General features: G+C 43.7%; 1 pseudogene; it reads right to left on the reverse strand.

Annotated features, from left to right (window-relative positions):
* Positions 1 to 340: 340 nt before the first annotated feature.
* LOC123159400 (probable RNA-dependent RNA polymerase 2) lies at positions 341 to 24534 on the reverse strand (annotated as a pseudogene).
* Positions 24535 to 25803: the final 1269 nt, after the last annotated feature.

Raw genomic sequence — 25803 nt, forward strand, 5'->3', positions numbered from 1 at the left:
ATTATGTAGTTTTATAGATGATGGAAACATAGAAGAATCACCACGACAAGTCGACAAGAGGTGCTAGGCTTGCATGACAAGTGAGTTTTACTAAAGTTTGAGAACAAATGCAAATTCAGTTACGACTCTACTCACATTTCATGAATACAGTAGTGAACCATGCCACCAAGTTGTACCAAGGTATGCACACAATGCATATCAAACTTTTTATCCGCCTCACCTCACTTGCATGAATCTCATGTGTGAGATGTAAATGCATCTAACATTTGGGGCTTTCTACCTCGCCATGTGCTCGTAACGTCTAACTAATATTATGTAAAAAAGAAAAGAAATGGAAGTATTAGAGCAACACGGGTGAGCAGCTCACCTGCAGCAAGATGCTAGTAGGCCCAACAAAACCGCACTTGTAGCAGTTCCGGATGTGCTCAAAGAACACCTCAAGCTTGCACCTCTGGGAATCATGATTCAGGTACAAGTCTATGTGCCGCTTCCCTAGGATGACTTTTACGCGGATGCTATCCCAAGAATTAGTCGCCTCAAATTTGCGCTCAGCGACGCGGTTGCCTAGCGCGATGCATCTGAAAGTGAATTAGGTCATCATCATGGAGACAAGCGGCGACTGGACAATATAGGTAGTTATCACTTAATTCATTCCTATTTGCAGCCTTCCGTACTATCTTTACGTTAGTTCCTACCCTTCCCAAATGATCAAAGCATGGGCGTTGATCACTTCTACTAAATGTTGCTTTTGCAAATATTTCACTTCTCACAACTTTGTCAACCCTCTCTTATGTAGTTTCTCCGAAAACATGCATTGGAGATCCAAGACAGAACCACCACGACCCCCCATTTCCTTTGGAGGGCAAGGTTTGCCATCATCACTATTCTCTCTCCATGGTTGCAGAGGGCAAGGTTTGCTAACATCACTAGGGGAGTCCATCTTCCTCCTCAAAGGGACACTATGATTCTCACCCTTTGAATGAAAATTCTTGCCAAAAATATAGTCCTTTCCTCTATTCTCATACTGCATGCTCTCCACCTCTTCTCCTCCGGGGATCTAATCTTTATGAAGCTCCCGGCAGTAGATGCGGCACGACTCTGGGCCTTGCAAGGGATGCAAAGTGTGTCTCATGATCTGACCCTAGTGCGACAAGGTTTTCCTGTGGGATATGGGCACATGAGGTGCCACTCCAAGAGGTAATACAATGGGGCAAACGCATGGCGACGCGAGTCACCTCCACTTTTGTGACCATGTGTGGGGTGCGAGCAGTTGTGCGACATGTGGGGCTGCGCGCTACGCCGAGGCCAGCGGTAGCATGACAGCCATCGCAGCTCGCGTGGCGATGCTCGAGGCGTCTGCACGATAGTAATTTGCAACCTCCGACGAAACTGGTAGCAACTTTGCAGATAGTGCAATGAGTATTGATCACAATATTGCTATCCCCCACCATTCCACCCCTGACAATTTGTGTGACTTCCACTTGATCTCTCCTTGACCCGCTTGTGTGTAAAACACACAAATCTGTCTATTATGTAGTTTTATAGATGATGGAAACATAGAAGAATCACCACGACAAGCCGACAAGAGGTGCTAGGCTTGCATGACAAGTGAGTTTTACTAAAGTTTGAGAACCAATGTAAATTCAGTTACCACTCTACTCACATTTCATGAATACAGTAGTGAACCATGCCACCAAGTTGTACCAAGGTATGCACACAATGCATATCAAACTTTTTATCCGCCTCACCTCACTTGCATGAATCTCATGTGTGAGATGTAAATGCATCTAACATTTGGGGCTTTCTACCTCGCCATGTGATCGTAATGTCTAACTAATATTATGTAAAAAGGAAAGAAATGGAAGTATTAGAGCAACATGGGTGAGCAGCTCACCTACAGCAAGATGCCGGTAGGCCCAACAAAACCGCACTTGTAGTAGTTCCAGATGTGCTCAAAGAACACCTCAAGCTTGCACCTCTGGGAATCATGATTCAGGGACAAGTCTATGTGCCGCTTCCCTGGGATGACTTTTACGCGGATGCTATCCCAAGAATTAGTCGCCTCAAATTTGCGCTCAGCGACGCGGTTGCCTAGCCCAATGCATCTGAAAGTGAAATAGGTCATCATCATGGAGACGAGTGGTGACTGGACAATATATGTAGTTATTACTTAAGTCATTCCTATTTGTAGCCTTCCATATTGTCTTTACGTCAGTTCCTACCCTTCCCGAATGATCAAAGCATGGGCACTGATCACTTCTACTAAATGTTGCTTTTGCAAATATTTCACTCCTCACAACTTTGTCAGCCCTCTCTTATGTATTTTCTCCGAGAACAAGCATTTGAGATCCAAGACAGAACCACCACGACCCCCCCATTTCCTTTGGAGGGCAAGGTTTGCCATCATCACTATTCTCTCTCCATGGTTGCAGAGGGAAAGGTTTGCTAACATCACTAGGGGAGTCCATCTTCCTCCTCAAAGGGACACTATGATTCTCACCCTTTGAATGAAAATTCTTGCTGAAAATATAGTCATTTCCTCTATTCTCATACTGCATGCTCTCCACCTCTTCTCCTCCGGGGATCTAATCTTTATGAAGCTCCCGGAAGTAGATGCGGCACGACTCTGGGCCTTGCAAGGGATGCAAAGTGTGTCCCGTTATCCGACCCTAGGGCGACATGGTTTTCCTGTCGGATATGGGCACATGAGGTGCCATCCCAAGAGGTAATACAACGGGGCAACCGCATGGTGACGCGAGTCACCTCCACTTTTGTGGCCATGTGCGGGGTGCGAGCAGTTGTGCGACATGTGGGGTTGCGCGCTATGCCAAGGCCAGCGGTAGCATGACAGCCGTTGCAGCTTGCGTGGCGATGCTCGAGGCGTCTGCACGATAGTAATTTGCAACCTCCGACGAAACTCGTAGTAACTTTGTAGATAGTGCAATGAGTGTTGATCGCAATATTGCTATCCCCCACCATTCCACCCCTGACAATTTGTGTGACTTCCATTTGGTCTCTCCTTGACCTGCATGTGTGTAAAACACACAAATCCGTCTATTATATAGTTTTATAGAGGATGGAAACATAGAAGAGTCACCATGACAAGTCGACAAGAGGTGCTAGGCTTGCATGACAAGTGAGTTTTACTAAAGTTTGAGAACAAATGCAAATTCAATTACCACTCTACTCATATTTCATTAATACAGTAGTGAACCATGTCACAAAGTTGTACCATGGTATGCACACAATGCATATCAAACTTTTTATCCTTCTCACCTCACTTGCATGAATCTCATGTGTGATATGTAAATGCATCTAACATTTGGGCCTTTCTACCTCGCCATGTGATCGTAACGTCTAACTAATATTATGTAAAAAGGAAAGAAATGGAAGTATTAGAGCAACACGGGTGAGCATCTCACCTGCAGCAAGATGTCTGTAGGCCCAACAAAACCACACTTGTAGCAGTTCCGGATGTGCTCAAAGAACACCTCAAGCTTGCACCTCTGGGAATCATGATTCAGGTACAAGTCTATGTGCCGCTTCCTTGGGATGACTTTTACGCGGATGCCATCCCAATAATTAGTCGCCTCAAATTTGCCCTCAGCGACGCGGTTGCCTAGCCCAATGCATCTGAAAGTGAATTAGGTCATCATCATGGAGACAAGTGGCGACTGGACAATATATGTAGTTATCACTTAAGTCATTCCTATTTGCAGCCTTCCATACTGTCTTTATGTCAGTTCTTACCCTGCCCGAATGATCAAAGCATGGGCACTGATCACTTCTACTAAATGTTGCTTTTGCAAATATTGCACTCCTCACAACTTTCTCAGCCCTCTCTTATGTATTTTCTCCAAAAACATGCATTTGAGATCCAAGACAGAACCACCACGACCCCCCATTTCCTTTGGAGGGCAAGGTATGCCATCATCACTATTTTCTCTCCATAGTTGCAGAGGGCAAGGTTTGCTAACATCACTAGGGGAGTCCATCTTCCTCCTCAAAGGGACACTATGATTCTCACCCTTTGAATGAAAATTCTTGCCGAAAATATAGTCCTTTCCTCTATTCTCATACTACATGCTCTCCACCTCTTCTCCTCCGGGGATCTAATCTTTATGAAGCTCCCGGCAGTAGATGCGGCACGACTCTGGGCCTTGCAAGGGATGCAAAGTGTGTCTCGTGATCTGACCCTAGTGCGACAAGGTTTTCCTGTCGGATATGGGCACATGAGGTGCCACCCCAAGAGGTAATACAATGGGGCAACCGCCGGGCGACGCGAGTCACCTCCACTTTTGTGGCCATGCGCGGGGTGCGAGCAGTTGTGCGACATGTGGGGCTGCGCACTACGCCGAGGCCAGGGGTAGCATGACAGCCATCGCAGCTCGCGTGGCGATGCTCGAGGCGTCTGCACGATAGTAATTTGCAACCTCCGACGAAACTGGTAGTAACTTTGAAGATAGTGCAATGAGTATTGATCACAATATTGCTATCCCCCCATTCCTCCCCTGACAATTTGTGTGACTTCCACTTGATCTCTCCTTGACCCGCTTGTGTGTAAAACACACAAATCCGTCTATTATGTAGTTTTATAGATGATGGAAACATAGAAGAATCACCACGACAAGTCGACAAGAGGTGCTAGGCTTGCATGACAAGTGAGTTTTACTAAAGTTTGAGAACAAATGCAAATTTAGTTACCACTCTACTCACATTTCATGAATATAGTAGTGAACCATGCCACCAAGTTGTACCAAGGTATGCACAGAATGCATATCAAACTTTTTATCCGCCTCACCTCACTTGCATGAATCTCATGTGTGAGATGTAAATGCATCTAACATTTGGGGCTTTCTACCTCGCCATGTGATCGTAACATCTAACTAATATTATGTAAAAAGGGAAGAAATGGAAGTATTTGAGCAACACGGGTGAGCAGTTCACTTGCAGCAAGATGCCGGTAGGCCCAATAAAACCGCATTTGTAGTAGTTCCGGATGTGCTCAAAGAACACCTCAAGCTTGCACCTCTGGGAATCATGATTCAAGTACAAGTCTATGTGCCGCTTCGCTGGGATGACTTTTACGCGGATGCTATCCCAAGAATTAGTCGCCTCAAATTTGCGCTCAGCGACGCGGTTTTCCTGTCGGATATGGGCACATGAGGTGCCACCCCAAGAGGTAATACAACGGGGCAACCGCATGGCGACGCGAGCACCTCCACTTTTGTGGCCATGCGCTGGGTGCGAGCAGTTGTGCGACATGTGGCGCTGCACGCCGTGGCGAGGCCAGCGGTAGCATGAGAACCATCATAGCTCGCGTGGCGATGCTCGAGGCATCTGCACGATAGTAATTTGCAACCTCCGACTGAACTGGTAGTAACTTTGTAGATAGTGTAATGAGTATTGATCACAATATTTCTATCCCCACCGTTCCTCCCCTGACAATTGATGTGACTTCCACTTGATCCCTCCTTGACCCACTTGTGTGTAAAACACACAAATCCGTCTATCATGTAGTTTTATAGAGGATGGAAACATAGAAGAATCACGACGAGAAGTCGACAAGAGGCGCTAGGCTTGCATGACAAGTGAGTTTTACTAAAGTTTGAAACAAATACAAATTCAGTTACCACTCTACTCACATTTCACGAGTACAGTAGTGAACCATGCCACCAAGTTGTACCAAGGTACGCACACAATGCATATCAATCTTTATATCCGCCTCACCTCACTTGCATGAATCTCAGGTGTGAGATGTAAATGCTTCTAACATTTGGGGCTTTCTACCTCGCCATGTGATCGTGACGTCTAACTAATATTATGTAAAAAGGAAGGTAATGGAAGTATTAGAGCAACATGGGTGAGCAGCTAATCTGCAACAAGATGCCACTAGGCCCAACAAAACCGCACTTGTAGGAGTTCCGAATGTGCTCAAACAACACCTCAAGCTTACACCTCTGGGAATCATGATTCAGGTACAGGTATGTGTGCCGCTTCACTAGGATGACTTTTACGCGGATGCTATCCCAACAATTAGTCGCCTCTATTTTGCGCTCAGCGACGCCGTTGCCTAGCCCAATGCATCTGAAAGTGAATTAGGTCATCATCAAGGAGACAAGTGGCGACTAGACAATATAGGCAGTTATCACTTAAGTCACTCCTATTTGCAGCCTTCAATACTTTCTTTACGTCAGTTCTTACCCTGCCCGAATGATCAAAGCAAGGGCACTGATCACTACTACTAAATGTTGCTTTGGCAAATATTTCACTCCTCACAACTTTGTCATCCCTCTCTTGTGCATTTGCTCCGAAAACATGCATTTGAGATCCAAGACAGAACCACCACGACCCCTCATTTCCTTTGGTGGGCAAGGTATGCCATCATCACTATTTTCTCTCCATAGTTGCAGAGGGCAAGGTTTACTAACATCACTAGGGGAGTCCATCTTCCTCCTCAAAGGGACACTATGATTCTCACCCTTTGAATGAAAATTCTTGCCAAAAATATAGTCCTTTTTCTCTATTCTCACACTACACGCTCTCCAACTCTTCTCCTCCAGGGATCTAATCTTTATGAAGCTCCCAGCAATAGATGAGGCACGACCCTAGGGCTTGCAAGAGTGGCAAAGTTTGTCTCGTGATCTGACCCTAGTACGACAAGGTTTTCCTGTCGGATATGGGCATATGAGGTGCCGCCCCAAGAGGTAATACAAGGGGGCAACCGCATGGCGACGCAAGTCACCTCCACTTTTGTGTCCATGCGCGGGGTACGAGCAGTTGTGCGACATGTGGTGCTGTGCGCTGCACCGAGGCCAGCGGTAGCATGACAGCCGCCGGGGCTCGCGTGGCGATGCTCGAGGCGTCTGCACGATAGTAATTTGCAACATCCGACTGAACTGGTAGTAACTATGCAGACAATGCAATGAGTATTGATCACAATATTGCTATCTGTTGGGGAACGTAGTAATTTCAAAAAAATTCTTACGCACACGCAAGATCATGGTGATGCATAGCAACGAGAGGGGAGAGTGTTGTCCATGTACCCTCGTAGACCGAAAGCGAAAGCGTTAGCACAAAGCGGTTGATGTAGTCGTACGTCTTCACGATCCAACCGATCCAAGTACCGAACGTACGGCACCTCCGAGTTCAGCACACGTTCAACTCGTTGACGTCCCGCGAACTCCGATCCAGCAGAGCTTCACGGGAGAGTTCCGTCAGCACGACGGCATGGTGACGGTGATGATGTTGCTACCGACGCAGGGCTTCGCCTAAGCACCGCTACGATATGACCGAGGTGGAATATGGTGGAGGGGGCACCGCACACGGCTGGAATAGATCAACAGATCAACTTGTGTGTCTAGAGGTGCCCCCCTGCCCCCGTATATAAAGGATCAGGGGGAGGAGGCCGGCGGCCAGGAGGAGGGCGCACCAGGGAGGAGTCCTACTCCCACCGGGAGTAGGACTCCCTCTTTTCCTAGTTGGAGTAGGAGGGGGAAAGGAAGGGAAGGAGAGAGGGGGAAGGAAAGGGGGCGCCGCCCCCCCTTCCTTGTCCAATTCGGACTAGAGGGGGAGGGGGGCGCGGCCAGCCCTAGCCGCCCCTCCTCTTCTCCACTAGGGCCCATCTTGTCCCATTAAACTCCCCGGGGGGTTCCGGTAACCCCCCGGTACTCCGGTATATGTCCGAAACTCCCCGAAACCATTCCGGTGTCCGAACATAGTCATCCAATATATCGATCTTTACGTCTCGACCATTTCGAGACTCCTCGTTATGTCCGTGATCACATCCGGGGGTCCAAACTACCTTCGTTACATCAAAACACAAAAACTCATAATACAATCGTCATCGAACTTTAAGCGTGCGGACCCTACGGGTTCAAGAACTATGTAGACATGACCGAGACACATCTCCGGTCAACAACCAATAGCGGAACCTGGATGCTCATATTGGCTCCCACATATATTCTACGAAGATCTTTATCGGTCAAACCGCATAACAACATACGTTGTTCCCTTTGTCATCGGTATGTTACTTGCCCGAGATTCGATCGTCGGTATCTCAATACCTAGTTCAATATCGTTACCGGAAAGTCTCTTTACTCGTTCCGTAAGTCTCTTTACTCGTTCCGTAATACATCATCCTGCAACTAACTCATTAGTTACAATGCTTGCAAGGCTTATAGTGATGTGCATTACTGAGTGGGCCCAGAGATACCTCTCCGACAATCGGAGTGACAAATCCTATTCTCGAAATACGCCAACCCAACAAGTACCTTCGGAGACACCTGTAGAGCACCTTTATAATCACCCAGTTATGTTGTGATGTTTGGTAGCACACAAAGTGTTCCTCTGGTAAACGGGAGTTGCATAATCTCATAGTCATATGAACATGTATAAGTCATGAAGAAAGCAATAGCAGAATACTAAACGATCAAGTGCTAAGCTAACGGAATGGGTCAAGTCAATCACATCATTCTACTAATGATGTGATCCCGTTAATCAAATGACAACTCATGTCTATGGCTAGGAAACATAACCATCTTTGATCAACGAGCTAGTCTAGTAGAGGCATACTAGTGACACTCTGTTTGTCTATGTATTCACACAAGTATTATGTTTCCAGTTAATACAATTCTAGCATGAATAATAAACATTTATAATGATATAAGGAAATAAATAATAACTTTATTATTGCCTCTAGGGAATATTTCCTTCAGTCTCCAACTTGCACAAGAGTCAATATTCTAGATTACACAGTAATGATTCTAACACCCATGGAGCCTTGGTGTTGATCATGTTTTGCTCATGGAAGAGGCTTAGTCAACGGGTCTGCAACATTCAGATCCATATGTATCTTGCAAATCTCTATGTCTCCCACCTGGACTTGATCCCGGATGGAGTTGAAGCGTCTCTTGATGTGCTTGGTTCTCTTGTGAAATCTGGATTCCTTTGCCAAATCAATTGCACCAGTATTGTCACAAAAGATTTTCATTGGACCCGATGCACTAGGTATGACACCTAGATCGGATATGAACTCCTTCATCCAGACTCCTTCATTTGCTGATTCCGAAGCAGCTATGTACTCCGCTTCACATGTCGATCCCGCCACAACGCTTTCTTTAGAACTGCACCAACTGACAGCTCCACCGTCCAATATAAACACGTATCCGGTTTGCGATTTAGAATCGTCCGGATCAGTGTCAAAGCTTGCATCAACGTAATCATTTATGATGAGCTCTTTGTCACCTCCATAAACGAGAAACATATCCTTAGTCCTTTTCAGGTATTTCAGGATGTTCTTGACCGCTGTCCAGTGATCCACTCCTGGATTACTTTGGTACCTCCATGCTAAACTAATAGCAAGGCACACATCAGGTCTGGTACACAGCATTGCATACATGATAGAGCCTATGGCTGAAGCATAGGGAACATCTTTCATTTTCTCTCTATCTTCTGCAGTGGTCGGGCATTGAGTCTTACTCAACTTCACACCTTGTAACACAGGCAAGAACCCTTTCTTTGCTTGATCCATTTTGAACTTCTTCAAAGCTTTGTCAAGGTATGTGCTTTGTGAAAGTCCAATTAAGCGTCTTGATCTATCTCTATAGATCTTGATGCCCAATATATAAGCAGCTTCACCAAGGTCTTTCATTGAAAAACTCTTATTAAAATATCCCTTTATGCTATCCAGAAATTCTATATCATTTCCAATCAATAATATGTCATCCACATATAATATCAGAAATGCTACAGAGCTCCCACTCACTTTCTTGGAAATACAGGCTTCTCCAAAAGTCTGTATAAATCCATATGCTTTGATCACACTATCAAAACGTTTATTCCAACTCCGAGAGGCTTGCACCAGTCCATAAATGGATCGCTGGAGCTTGCACACTTTGTTAGCTCCCTTTGGATCGACAAAACCTTCCGGTTGCATCATATACAACTCTTCTTCCAGAAATCAATTCAGGAATGCAGTTTTGACATCCATTTGCCAAATTTCATAATCATAAAATGCGGCAATTGCTAACATGATTCGGACAGACTTAAGCATCGCTATGGGTGAGAAGGTCTCATCATAGACAATCCCTTGAACTAGTCGAAAACCTTTTGCAACAAGTCGAGCTTTATAGACAGTAACATTACCGTCAGCGTCAGTCTTCTTCTTGAAGATCCATTTATTCTCAATGGCTTGCTGATCATTGGGCAAGTCAACCAAAGTCCACACTTTGTTCTCATACATGGATCCCATCTCAGATTTCATGGCCTCAAGCCATTTCGCGGAATCTGGGCTCACCATCGCTTCTTCATAGTTCGTAGGTTCGTCATGGTCTAGTAACATAACCTCCAGAACAGGATTACCGTACCACTCTGGTGCGGATCTTACTCTAGTTGATCTACGAGGTTCAGTAGCAACTTGATCTGAAGTTTCATGATCATCATCATTAACTTCCTCACTAATTGGTATAGACATCACAGGAACCGGTTTCTGTGATGAACTACTTTCCAATAAGGGAGCAGGTACAGTTACCTCATCAAGTTCTACTTTCCTCCCACTCACTTCTTTCGAGAGAAACTCCTTCTCTAGAAAGGATCGAAATTTAGCAACAAAAGTCTTACCTTCGGATCTGTGATAGAAGGTGTACCCAACAGTCTCTTTTGGGTGTCCTATAAAGACACATTTCTCCGATTTGGGTTCGAGCTTATCAGGTTGAAGCTTTTTCACATAAGCATCGCAGCCCCAAACTTTAAGAAACGACAACTTTGGTTTCTTGCCAAACCATAGTTCATAAGGCGTCGTCTCAACAGATTTAGATTGTGCCCTATTTAACGTGAATGCAGCTGTCTCTAGAGCATAACCCCAAAATGATAGCGGTAAATCAGTAAGAGACATCATAGATCGCACCATATCTAGTAAAGTATGATTACAACGTTCGGACACACCATTACACTGTGGTGTTCCGGGTGGCGTGAGTTGCGAAACTATTCCGCATTGATTCAAATGAACACCAAACTTGTAACTCAAATATTCTCCTCCATGATCAGATCGTAGAAACTTTATTTTCTTGTTACGATGATTTTCAACTTCACTCTGAAATTCTTTGAACTTTTCAAATGTTTCAGACTTATGTTTCATTAAGTAGATATACCCATATCTGCTTAAATCATCTGTGAAGGTGAGAAAATAACGATACCCGCCGCGAGTCTCAACATTCATCGGACCACATACATCTGTATGTATGATTTCCAACAAATCTGTTGCTCGCTCCATAGTTCCGGAGAACGGCGTTTTAGTCATCTTGCCCATGAGGCATCGTTCGCAAGTACCAAGTGATTCCAAAAGTCCATCGAAATGGAGTTTCTTCATGCGCTTTACACCAATATGACCTAAACGGCAGTGCCACAAATAAGTTGCACTATCATTATCAACTCTGCATCTTTTGGCCTCAATATTATGAATATGTGTATCACTACTATTGAGATTTAATATAAATAGACCACTCCTCAAGGGTGCATGACCATAAAAGATATTACTCATATAAATAGAACAACCATTATTCTCTGATTTAAATGAATAACCGTCTTGCATCAAACAAGATCCAGAAATAATGTTCATGCTCAACGCTGGCACCAAATAACAATTATTCAGGTCTAAAACTAATCCCGAAGGTAGATGTAGAGGTCGCGTGCCGACCGCGATCACATCGACTTGGAACCATTTCCCACGCGCATCGTCACCTCGTCCTTAGCCAATCTTCGCTTAATCCATAGTCCCTGTTTCGAGTTGCAAATATTAGCAACAGAACTAGTCTCAAATACCCAGGTGCTACTGCGAGCATTAGTAAGGTACACATCAATAACATGTATATCACATATACCTTTGTTCACCTTGCCATCCTTCTTATCCGGCAAATACTTGGGGCAGTTCCGCTTCCAGTGACCAGTCTGCTTGCAGTAGAAGCACTCAGTCTCAGGCTAGGTCCAGACTTGGGTTTCTTCTCTTGAGCAACAACTTGTTTGTTGTTCTTCTTGAAGTTCCCCTTCTTCTTCCCTTTGCCCTTTTTCTTGAAATTGGTGGTCTTGTTGACCATCAACACTTGATGCTCTTTCTTGATTTCTACCTCCGCAGCCTTTAGCATTGCGAAGAGCTCGGGAATTGTCTTATTCATCCCTTGCATGTTATAGTTCATCACGAAGCTCTTGTAGCTTGGTGGCAGTGACTGAAGAATTCTGTCAATAACACTATCATCCGGAAGATTAACTCCTAGTTGAATCAAGTGATTGTTATACCCAGACATTCTGATTATATGCTCACTGACAGAACTATTCTCCTCCATCTTCCAGCTGTAGAACTTATTGGAGACTTCATATCTCTCAATCCGGGCATTTGCTTGAAATATTAACTTCAACTCCTGGAACATCTCATATGCTCCATGACGTTCAAAACGTCGTTGAAGTCCCGGTTCTAAGCCGTAAAGCATGGCACACTGAACTATCGAGTAGTCATCAGCTTTGCTCTGCCAGACGTTCATAACATCTAGTGTTACTCCTGCAGCAGGTGTGGCACCTAGCAGTGCTTCCAGAACGTAATTCTTCTGTGCAGCAATGAGGATAATCCTCAAGTTACGGACCGAGTCTGTGTAATTTCAACCATCATCTTTCAACTTTGCTTTCTCAAGGAACACATTAAAATTCAACGGAACAACAGCACGGGCCATCTATCTACAACAGCATAGACAAGCAAGATACTATCAGGTACTAAGTTCATGATAAATTTAAGTTCAATTTAATCATATTACTTAAGAACTCCCACTTAGATAGACATCCCTATAATCATCTAAGTGATCACGTGATCCAAATCAACTAAACCATGTCCGATCATCACGTGAGATGGAGTATTTTTCAATGGTGAACATCACTATGTTGATCATATCTACTATATGATTCACGTTCGACCTTTCGGTCTCAGTGTTCCGACGCCATATCTACATATGCTAGGCTCGTCAAGTTTAACCTTAGTATTCTGCGTGTGCAACTGTTTTGCACCCGTTGTATTTGAACGTAGAGCCTATCACACCCGATCATCACGTGGTGTCTCAGCACGAAGAAATTTCGCAACGGTGCATACTCAGGGAGAACACTTATACCTTGAAATTTAGTGAGAGATCATCTTATAAAATCGTCGATCTAAGAAAAATGAGATGCATAAAAGATAAACATCACATGCAATCAATATAAGTGATATGATATGGCCATCATCATCTTGTGCTTGTGATATCCATCTCCGAAGCACCGTCATGATCACCATCGTCACCGGTGCGACACCTTGATCTCCATCGTAGCATCGTTGTCGTCTCGCCAACTATTGCTTCTACGACTATCGCTACCGCTTAGTGATAAAGTAAAGCAATTACAGGGCGATTGCATTGCATACAATAAAGCGACAACCATATGGCTCCTGCCAGTTGCCGATAACTCGGTTACAAAACATGATCATCTCATACAATAAAATATAGCATCATGCCTTGACCATATCACATCACAACATGCCCTGCAAAAACAAGTTAGATGTCCTATACTTTGTTGTTGCAAGTTTTACGTGGCTGCTACGGGCTGAGCAAGAACCGTTCTTACCTACGCATCAAAACCACAACGATATTTCGTCAAGTTAGTGTTGTTTTAACCTTCACAAGGACCGGGCGTAGCCACACTTAGTTCAACTAAAGTTGGAGAAACTGACACCCGCCAGCCACCTGTGTGCAAAGCACGTCGGTAGAACCAGTCTCACGTAAGCGTACGCGTAATGTCGGTCCGGGCCGCTTCATCCAACAATACCGCCGAACCAAAGTATGACATGTTGGTAAGCAGTATGACTTGTATCGCCCACAACTCACTTGTGTTCTACTCGTGCATATAACATCTACGCATAAAACCTGGCTCGGATGCCACTGTTGGGGAACGTAGTAATTTCAAAAAAAAATCCTACACGCAAGATCATGGTGATGCATAGCAACGAGAGGGGAGAGTGTTGTCCACGTACCCTCGTAGACCGAAAGCGGAAGCGTTAGCACAACGCGGTTGATGTAGTCGTACGTCTTCATGATCTGACCGATCCAATTACCGAACGTACGGCACCTCCGAGTTCAGCACACGTTCAGCTCGATGACGTCCCGCGAACTCCGATCCAGTAGAGCGGGAGAGTTCCGTCAGCACGACGGCGTGGTGACGGTGATGATGTTGCCACCGACGCGGGGCTTCGCCTAAGCACCGCTACGATATGACCATGGTGGAATATGGTGGAGGGGGCACCGCACACGGCTGGAATAGATCAATAGATCAACTTGTGTGTCTAGAGGTGCCCCCTGCCCCCATATATAAAGGATCAGGGGGAGGAGGCCGGCGGCCAGGAGGAGGGCGTGCCAGGGAGGAGTCCTACTCCCACCGGGAGTAGGACTCCCTCTTTTCCTAGTTGGAGTAGGAGGGGGAAAGGAAGGGAAGGAGAGAGGGGGAAGGAAAGGGGGCGCCGTCCCCCCCCTTCCTTGTCCAATTCGGACTAGAGGGGGAGGGGGCGCGCGGCCAGCCCTAGCCGCCCCTCCTCTTCTCCACTAAGGCCCATCTTGTCCCATTAAACTCCCCGGGGGGTTCCGGTAACCCCCCGGTACTCCGGTATATGTCCGAAACTCCCCGAAACCATTCCGGTGTCCGAACATAGTCATCCAATATATCGATCTTTACGTCTCGACCATTTCGAGACTCCTCGTTATGTCCGTGATCACATCCGGGGGTCCGAACTACCTTCGTTACATCAAAACACAAAAACTCATAATACAATCGTCATCGAACTTTAAGCGTGCGGACCCTACGGGTTCAAGAACTATGTAGACATGACCGAGACACATCTCCGGTCAACAACCAATAGCGGAACCTGGATGCTCATATTGGCTCCCACATATATTCTACGAAGATCTTTATCGGTCAAACCGCATAACAACATACGTTGTTCCCTTTGTCATCGGTATGTTACTTGCCCGAGATTCGATCGCCGGTATCTCAATACCTAGTTCAGTCTCGTTACCGGCAAGTCTCTTTACTCGTTCCGTAATACATCATCCCGCAACTAACTCATTAGTTACAGTGCTTACAAGGCTTATAGTGATGTGCATTACTGAGTGGGCCCAGAGATACCTCTCCGGCAATCGGAGTGACAAATCCTAATCTTGAAATACGCCAACCCAACAAGTACCTTCGGAGACACCTGTAGAGCACCTTTATAATCACCCAGTTACGTTGTGACGTTTGGTAGCACACAAAGTGTTCCTCCGGTAAACGGGAGTTGCGTAATCTCATAGTCATAGGAACATGTATAAGTCATGAAGAAAGCAATAGCAGAATACTATACGATCAAGTGCTAAGCTAACAGAATGGGTCAAGTCAATCACATCTTTATAATCACCCAGTTACGTTGTGACGTTTGATATCACACAAGGTGTTCCTCCGGTATTCAGGAGTTACATAATCTCATAGTCAGAGGAACATGTATAAGTCATGATGAAAGCAATAGCAATAAAACTAAACGATCATTTATGCTAAGCTAACGGATGTGTCTTGTCCATCACATCATTCTCTAATGATGTGATCCCGTTAATCAAATGACAACTCATGTCTATGGCTAGGAAACATAACCATCTTTGATCAACGAGCTAGGCTAGTAGAGGCATACTAGTGACACTCTGTTTGTCTATGTATTCACACAAGTATTATGTTTCCGGTTAATACAATTCTAGCATGAATAATAAACATTTATCATGATATAAGGAAATAAATAATAACTTTATTATTGCCTCTAGGGCATATTTCGTTCACTATCCCCGACCATTCCTCCCCTGACAATTTGTGTGACTTCCACTTGATCTCTCCTTGACCCGCTTGTGTGTAAAACACACAAATCCGTCTATCATGTAGTTTTATAGAGGATGGAAGCATAGAAGAATCACCACGACAAGTCGACAAGAGGCGCTTGGCTTGCATGATGGTGGATGTGGGAGAGGAGAATTACTGGCATTGGGGAAGTTCATTTAATACTTTGATCCTAGCCCCACTCTGGTATTGTGGCTCCTTTTCCTGCTATGAGCCTCCTACTGGATGAAATGCAAAGGTTCATAGCATGTAAACTCTAACTTGCTCATTTTCTCGGAAATCCTCCTTCAAATATGAAGTGGTATTTCTTCAACAGCTTTGAGCATATGATCAATAACATGTTTGGCTGCTATCTTCCTTGCAGAACAAGAGAGTTGAGACGAAAAATAACTTCAAAAGGCACTGAGTAGCCACTCGGCAGTCAACAAGGGGAACCAACGACGGGCCAACAAATTCCATTAATGATAAGGCCAATTCCCTAAATTCTCCTAACAAAGGTATGTTGTTGACAATAAGTGACACGGTGCACGTTCATCCAGTATGAGGGTGAGAGTTGAACACTTACTAAAAGAGTGGCCAGGTGTAAAATCTAGTGCCCTCACCCAGGTAAACTTCGCATCCTCCATGCATGCATGAAAGCGGTCATCTGAGAACCTTGAATAAACTGCAGACCCAGAAATTGTAGTGCATATTCTTGGTGCATACATGAGTTGAAACAAACATCAAATTGACATTACTCAAGATGATATATATTTTAACCAGCTTCAGAATTGTAGAATGAATTGTAAGAGGCGCCTGACCAGCTAATAGTCTAGGAACCATTACATTTAGTCATTTAGAAAAGTATCGGTGATGTGTATTCATCGGATGAGCTTCAAATCTGTATCACTCTAATTAGAAACGACCAACTGAGATACGTATAGGAGTGTAAAGAAAATATCTAAGCTATCCATCTTACTTTATGGGCTCTAGTGCATAATTGCAAACCAGACCACTGTGATAGTTCACTCTAGTTTCCTGACTTGGGAATTTGTAAAAAAAAATTAGCCCACACAAGTATTAAGGGAGGACATACATATAGAGCATCATGTTTCAAAGTTCAAGCAAGTTGTTCCCTCATTTGACATACTGGATACCACTAGATCCATATAACATCTTGCTATAACATTTTCCCATATATAAATAGTTAACAAACTGCTAGCACTGGTCCACATCATCTATTTTTGCAATAGATGCCCCGGCCCCAAAAATTTGACCAGCACATGCATTGGAAAGAAAAAGAAGACACATCCAATCCATTAACCCAACATGACAAAATTTCACGATTCATATAGCATGGCTGGGCTTTGCTCCAACTTGTAATGTTAAACATTGTGCTCTTAGATTCAGATTTCTTCATGTTAGGCAACCGAGAAATATTACGAAAGGAATCATGGTCGACAACAACAACTCCTTTGTAGCTACCACTACCATACCTTATTTGAAAAGCTGAAGGAGGGTTACTATGGTATAATCCAATTCGGTGATCAATTTCTTTGGAAAATCTCTCAGTATCTTCCCAATACCATCAAAAAATATGTATTTAGTGCCATCAATTGTGACTTCAATATCTGGAATCTCTTCCTCATCCCATGGCAGGATTTCAACTGTTTGACTGGAGGAGATGAATAGCTGGCCCATTCTAGCGAATTTCTTCGAAGTGGCACATCCACATTCTTATTTCCTCGGCCTTAAGGGAATCATTAGAAGCAAACATCCAAACAGGACTTCCACAAAGTTGACCTGCCGAGAACGCCAGGAAATCATACTTCTTTGGACCAATGGAAAGTCCTTCTTTCAGGATAGATAAAATGCGATAATACAGCCAGTTTTCAAGGGTCGAGAAAAGAACCCTCATCGAGTTCTAGCAGAGATAACATATGGAAAAAGCTTACTGCAGTCTTCCTCAACAAAAGTAACTCTAGCAAAGTCAGAAGCATACTTTCTATCAGGGTTAACCACATAATTTGGAACTTCTTCCTCGGGTCCCAAGCAGTATATATTATGGAGTAATGTGAATTCTGTAACACATCATTAATTTTCCTTCAAGTTTAGTCCTACTAGACATCAAAGTACTGCAGCTCATTTTCCTAGTATGAGCCTCATGCTGGATGAAGTGCAAAGATTCATAGCATGTCAACTCTAACTTGCTCATTTTCTCAAAAATCCTCCTTGAAATATGAACGGACATTTCTTATAGAGCTTTAAATATATCAGCATTGACATGTTTGGCAACTATCTTCCCCATGTGAACAAGAGAATTGAGATGAAAATAACTTCAAAAGGGAATGAGCAGCCACACGGGCAGTCAACAAGGGGAACCAACGATGGGACAACAGCTTCCATTAATGATACGACCAATTCCCCCAAGTCTCGTGACAAAGGTAAGCTGTTGACAATAAGTGACAAATCTGTTTAGGCTCTAAACATACCATAACAAAAGATACTCTAGTTTTACTAAAGTTTGAGAACAAATGCAAATTCAGTTACCACTCTACTCACATTTCACGAATACAGTAGTGAACCATGCCACCAAGTTATACCAAGCTTTGCACACAATGCACATCAAAAAATTTATCCGCCTCACCTCACTTGCATGATTCTCATGTGTGAGATGTAATGCATCTAACATTTGGGGCTTTCTACCTCGCCATGTGATCGTAACTTCTGACTAATATTATGTAAAAAGAAAAGAAATGGAAGTATTAGGGCAACACGGGTGAGCAGCTCACCTGCAGCAACATGCCGCTAGGCAAAACAAAGTCGCACTTTTAGCAGTTCCGGATGTGCTTAAAGAACACCTCAAGCTTGGACCTCTGGGAATCATGATTCAGGTACAGGTCTATGTGCCGCTTCCCTGGGATAACTTTTACGCGGAAGCTATCCCAAGAATTAGTCGCCTCAAATTTGCGCTCGGCGACGCGGTTGCCTAGCCCAATGAATCTGAAAGTGAATTAGGTTATCATCATGGGGACAAGTGGTGACTTGACAATGTAGGTAGTTATCACTTAAGTCATTCCTATTTGCAGCCTTCCATACCGTCTTTACGTTAGTTCTTACCCTGACCAAATGATCAAAGCAAGGGCACTGATCACTTCTACTAAATGTTGCTTTTGCAAATATTTCACTCCTCACAACTGTGTCAGCCCTCTCTTATGCATTTTCTCCAAAAACATGCATTTGAGATCCAAGATAGAACCACCACGACCCTTCATTTCGTTTGGTGGGCAAGGTATGCCATCATCACTATTTTCTCTCCATAGTTGCAGAGGGCAAGGTTTGCTAACATCACTAGGGGAGTCCATCTTCCTCCTCAAAGGGACACTATGATTCTCACCCTTTGAATGAAAATTCTTGCCGAAAATATAGTCCTTTCCTCTATTCTAATACTGCATGCTCTCCACCTCTTCTCCTCCGGGGATCTAATCTTTATGAAGCTCCCGGGAATAGATGAGGCATGGCTCTAGGGCTTGCAAGGGAGGCAAAGTGCGTCTCGTGATCTGACCGAAGTGCGACAAGGTTTTCCTGTCGGATATGGGCACATGAGGTGCCAGCCCAAGAGGTAAAAGATGGGGCAACCGCATGGCGACATGAGTCACCTCCACTTTTGTGGCCATGCGTGTGATGCGAGCAGTTGTGCGACATGTGACGCTGCGCGCTGCGCCGAGGCCAGCGGTAGCATGACAGTCGTCGGGGCTCGTGTGGCGATGCGCGAGGTGTCTGCACGATAGTAATTTTGCAACATCTGATTGAACTGGTAGTAACTTTGTAGATAGTGCAATAAGTATTGATCACAATATTGCTATCCCCCTCCATTCCTCCCCTGACAATTTGTGTGACTTCCACTTGATCTCTCCTCGACCCGCTTGTGTAAAGCACACAAATCTATCTATCATGTAGTTTTATAGAGGAAGAAAACGTGGAAGAATCACCACGACAAGAGGCGGTGCACTTGCATGATTGTGTATTTGGGAGAGGGAAATTATCCGGATTGGAGAAGTTCATTTAATCTTTGATCACAGCCCGACTCTCTGGTATTGTGCTCCTTTTCCTGCTATGAGCCTCCTACTGGATGAAATGCAAAGGTTCATAGCATGTAAACTCTAACTTGCTCATTTTCTCGAAACTCCTCCTTGAAATATGAAGTGGTATTTCTGCAAGAGCTTTAAACATATCAGCATTAACATGTTTGGCGACTATCTTCCCCATGGAACAAGAGAGTTGAGACAAAAAATAAATTGAAAAGGCACTGCACAGCCACTCGGCAGTCAACAAGGGGAACCAACGATGGGCCAATAGATTCCATTAATGATATGGCAAATTCCCTCAATTCTCCTGACAAAGGTACATTGTTGACAATAAGTGACACGGGTGCACCTTCATCAAGTATGAGGGTGAGAGTTGAACACTTTCTGAAAGAGTGGTTAGGTGTAAAATCTAGTGCTCTGACCCAGGTAAACTTTACATCCTCCGTGCATGTGAAAGCAGTCATTTGAGAACCTTGAATAAACTGCAGGCCCAGAAATTGTATTGCATATTCCTGGTGCATACATGAGCTAAAACAAATATTAAATTGACATAACTCAAGATGATATATGTTTTTACCATCTTCAAAATTATAGATTGTATAGATTGAATTATAAGAGGCGCCTAACCAATAATAGTCTAAGAAGCATTACAATCAGTAATTTAGAAAAGTATCGGTGCTGTGTATTCATCAGATAAGCTTCCAATCCGTATCACTCTAATTAGAAACCATCAACTGAGATATGTATCGGAGTGTAAAGAAAAATAGCATAGCTATCCATCTTACTTTATGGGCTCTAGTGCATAATTGCAAACCAAACCACTCTAGTTCCCTAACTTGGGAATTTGCCCAAGTTTTAGCTCACGCAAGTATTATTAAGGAAGGAAGTACATCTAGAGCTTCATGTTTCAAAGTTCAAGCAAGATGTTCCCACGTTTCACATACTGCATACCACTAGATCCATATAACATCTTGCTGTGACATTTGCTCATATATAGATAGTTAACAAACTGCTAGCACTGGTGCACATCATCTATTTTTCAAATAGATGCCCCTGCCCCAAAAATTTGTCCAACACATGCATTGGAAAGAAAAAGAAGGCACATCCAATCCATTAACGCAACATGATATAATTTAGTAAACTGTTGTTAACAAAAGCAAGAGTCTTATTTGTATGAGTCAAGATTCTGAAAAGCCATTAACTAAATCAAATTATGTAAAAGCAAGCGAACATTTGTATAGTTAGGATAGCACTTAGTGAAACAAGCTTTATGTGTTTAGGCCACTTACGATCACATGGCGAGGTAGAAAGCCATAACAAAAAATACTCTAGTTTTACTAAAGTTTGAGAGCAAAAAAATGCAAATTCAGTTACCACTCCTCTCACATTTCACGAATACAATAGCGAATCATACCACCGAGTTATACCAAGGTATGCACACAATGCATATCAAACTTTTCATCTGCCTCACCTCACTTGCATGAATCTCATATGTGAGATGTAAATGCATCTAACATTTGGGGTTTTCTACCTCGCCATGTGATCGTAACATCTACCTAATATTATGTTAAAAGGAAAGAAATGGAAGTATCAGACCAACATGGTGAGCTGCTCACCTACAACAAGATGCCGCTAGGCCCAACAAAGTTGCACTTGTAGCAGTTCCGGATGTCTTCAAGGAACTCGTCAAGCTTGTACCTCTAGGAATCATGATTCAGGTACAGGTCTATGCGCCGCTTCCTTGGGATGACTTCTACGCGAATGCTATCCCAAGATTAGCCGCCTCAAATTTGCGCTCGACGACGCGATTGCCTAGCCCAATGCATCTGAAAGTGAATTAGGTCATCATCTTGGACACAAGTTGCGACTGTACAATATAGGTAGTTATCACTTGAGTCTTTCCTATTTGCAGCCTTCCATACTATCTTTATGTCGGTTCTTTCCCTGCCCGAATGATCAAAGCAAGGGCACTCATCACTTCTTCTAAATGTTGCTTTTGCAAATATTTCACTCACAACTTTGTCAGCCCTCTCTTATGCATTTTCTCCGAAAACATGCATTTGAGATCCAAGACAGAACCACCACAGCCCCCATTTCCTTTGGTGGGCAAGGTATGCCATCATCACTATTTGCTCTCCACAGTTGCAGAGGCCAACAGTTGCTAACATCGGTAGGGGAGTCCATCTTCCTCCTCAAAGGGACACCATGATTCTCACCCTTTGAATGGAAATTCTTGCCGAAAATATAGTCCTTTCCTCTATTCTCATACTGCACGCTCTCCACCTCTTCTCCTCCAGAGATCTAACCTTTATGAAGCCCCCGACAGTAGATGAGGCACGGCACTAGGGTTTGCGAGGGAGGCAAAGTGAGTCTCCTGATCTGACCCTAGTGCGACAAGGTTTTACTGTCGGATATGGGCACCATAGGTGCCACCCTAAGATGTAATACAAGGGGGCAACCACACGGCGACCCGAGTCACCTCCACTTCTCTGGCCATGTGCTGGGTGCGACCAGTTGTGCGACATGTGGTGATGCGCGCTGCGGCTAGGCCAGCGGTGGCATGACAGCCGTCGAGGCTCGCGGCTTCTGCACCATAGTAATTTTGCAACGTCTGACTGAACTGGTAGTAATTTTGCAGATAGTGCAATGAGTATTGATCATAAGATTTCTATCCCCCTCCATTCCTCCCCTGACAATTCTCTTCGACTCGCTTGTGTGTAAAACACACAAATCGAACTATCATGGAGTTTTATAGAGGATGGAAACGTGGAAGAATCACCACGACAAGAGGTGCTAGGCTTCCATGATGATGGATTTTGGAGAGGAGAATTATTGGGATTGGAGAAGTTCATTTTATACTTTCATCCCAGCTTCACTCTCCTGTATTGTGACTCATTTTCCTGCTATGAGCCTCCTGCTGGATGAAGTGCAAAGGTCCATAGCATGTAAGCTCTAACTTGCTCATTTTCTTGGAAATCCTCTTTTAAATATGAACTGGTATTTATTCAAGAGCTTTAAACAGATCAGCATTAACATGTTTGGTAACTATCTTCCCCATGTGAACAAGAGAATTGAGACGAAAAATAACTTCAAAACGCACTGAGCAGCCACTCGGGCAGTCAACAAGGGGAACCAACGTGGGCCAACATATTCCATTAACGATATGGCCAATTCCGTCAATTCTCCTAACAAAGGTAAACAACGTGGACCAACAGTTTCCTGATCACGCAAGTATTGAGGGAGGAAGTACGTCTAGAGCTTCCTGTTTCAAAGTTCAACCAAGATGTTCCCACATTTGATACTGGATACCACTAGATCCATATAACATCTTGCTGTAACATTTGCCGATATATAAATAGTTAACAAACTCCTAGCATTGGCGCACAACATCTATTTTTGCACTAAATGCCCCTGCCCCAAAAAATTGTCCAGCACATGCATTTGGAAAGAAAAAGAAGGCACATCCAATCCATTAACCCAACACGACATAATGTCGTAAACTATTGTTAACAAACGCAAGAGTCTTATTCATATGAGTCAAGATTCTGAAAACCCGTTAACTGAATCTAATTATGTCTAAAAACAAGCTACCTTTAGGATAGTTAAGATAGCACTTAGTGAAACAAGCTTTATGTGTTTAGGCTCTCAATATACCATAACAAAAGATAATCTACTTTTACTAAAGTTTTGAGAACAAACAAATGTAAATTCAGTTACCACTCTATTCACATTTCACGAAGTCCAGTAGTGAACCATACCACCGACTTAAATCAAGGTATGCACACAATGCATATCAGACCTATTGTCTGCCTCACTTCACTTTCATGAATCTCATATGTGACATGTAAATGCATCTAACATTTGGGGCTTTCGAACTCGCAATGTAACCGCAACGTCTGACTAATATTACGTAAAAAAGGGGAAAATAGAAGTACCAGAGCAACAGGGTGAGCAACTCACCTGCAGCAAGACTCCGCTGGCCCTATCAAACTGCACTTGTAGCAGCTCATGTTGTCCTCAAAGAAGACCTCAAGCTTGTACCTCCGGGAATCATGATTCAGGTACAGTTCTATGAGCCGCTTCCACGGGATGATCTCTACGCGGACGTTGTCACAAGAATTAGCCACCTCGAATTTGCGCTCAGCGTCGCAGTTGCCTACAAGGAGGTGTGCATTGGCTGCACAGTGAGATACGTCGGGCGCGCGGGGAAGACGGTTCTCCGGGGCAGGGGAGACGGAGAGGAGGGAGCCAAGGAAACGGGGTATGCGAGTTCGGCAGCGAGGGTTGCAGTGGCATTGGAATCGAACTGAACGGCACCATTGCCTCGACTTAGCTAGCCGCGTTGGGCCGCGCCGACCTCGCAGGCGTACGCTTTGCCAGCAGCGGCAACGGTGGAATTGAAGGCTAGAAGCTCCCTAGTGACGGCGGAGGGTGGGATATTACAGACTTACACCATGGCCGTGTGGAGGCGGGTGCCAACAATGCTGGCGCCATTGCTAAGGAACTGTGAGAAGCTGAGTAAAGCTCTCAATGGCCATGCACTTTTCATTCACCACATTTGCGCTTCTCTTGCTGCCATCATTCTCCACTTAAAACTTGGGGCTGTACATGATCATTTTTCCTTTTTCATTGGCAATGAAAGTTCAACTAATTAGTGTATTAATAACTGGCATCATTTTTTGGTTATTATCTCCAGATTAGAATATATACCTTTGCTCCGTTCCTGGAGATGTGACCAACTCTGTATTGTACTGTACTTAAATTACAAAGTGCCTCATCCCTACTTCTGAACATTTAGGCGCAGTTGCTCGCGCAGGGGTGTGTGTGCTGAATACATGAGCATGTTTTTTTTTCTTTTTGTTTATATTTTGAAAACAGATACAGATACATATATTATGAAAAAACAGTTCATATTTTGAGAAGTCTGCGCCCGAGTGGCAGGGGCGTGCCGTCTATCGCCTGCAGGAAGCAAGTACTGGGTCCGGCACAGTAGCCATGTGATCTCGTCATTCTGACATCACACAAGTTTTTTTTATATTTTGAAAACAAATACAATTAGTTAATAAGAAGTGTTAATGGCACATTTCAATGCAGTGTAACAAAATGTTCGCTCAACTTTTAAAAAAATGTTTTTACCATTCAAAAAAATATGTATATTGGACGCATTTTAAAAAAGTGTACATGACATTTCTTTAAAATGTGATAGAATTTTAAAAAATGACCGTTTCAAATAAAATGTCTGTTATTTAAGAAAATATTTAGCCAATGTGTAAAATGTTCTAATAGTTCAAAAATAATGATTTGTATCATAAAAAAAATGTTTCAACGTGTATCAAAAAATGGTCTAAACAAGTATCTAAAAAATAATCATGTATTTCAAAATTTTAAATGTATACAAGAAAAGGTTTAGATCTATACAAAAATGTACAATATGAATAAAGTAGACATTAAAACATATATTTGAAGGAATGTTAATCATGTATTAAAAATGTTAAACATGTATAAAAAAATTCTAATATATACGAAAAATGTACAATGTTCATGAAAAATATGTATATGTTGAAAAAAGGGAAAAGAAAGATAAATGGAAACCATTGAAAGATGGACTCACGCTTGGCTACATTGTTACCCAAGAGCCGCCGTGCTGTTGGTGGTTGCTAATAGGAATCCCATTGTTAGAACCACACAAGAAATGAGGCCTTCTTAGGGCACTTTGCTCTCTGGACCGTCTAATTGCGTGTTCAAAGTACTTTCAGCCGTTCGATTTCTTGATGAAATGATCCTGGCCGTTTGATCGAGAGTGATGTGACAATCAATG

The sequence above is a fragment of the Triticum aestivum genome, chromosome 1D (genome assembly GCF_018294505.1).
Source record: "Triticum aestivum cultivar Chinese Spring chromosome 1D, IWGSC CS RefSeq v2.1, whole genome shotgun sequence".
Classification (NCBI taxonomy): domain Eukaryota; kingdom Viridiplantae; phylum Streptophyta; class Magnoliopsida; order Poales; family Poaceae; genus Triticum; species Triticum aestivum.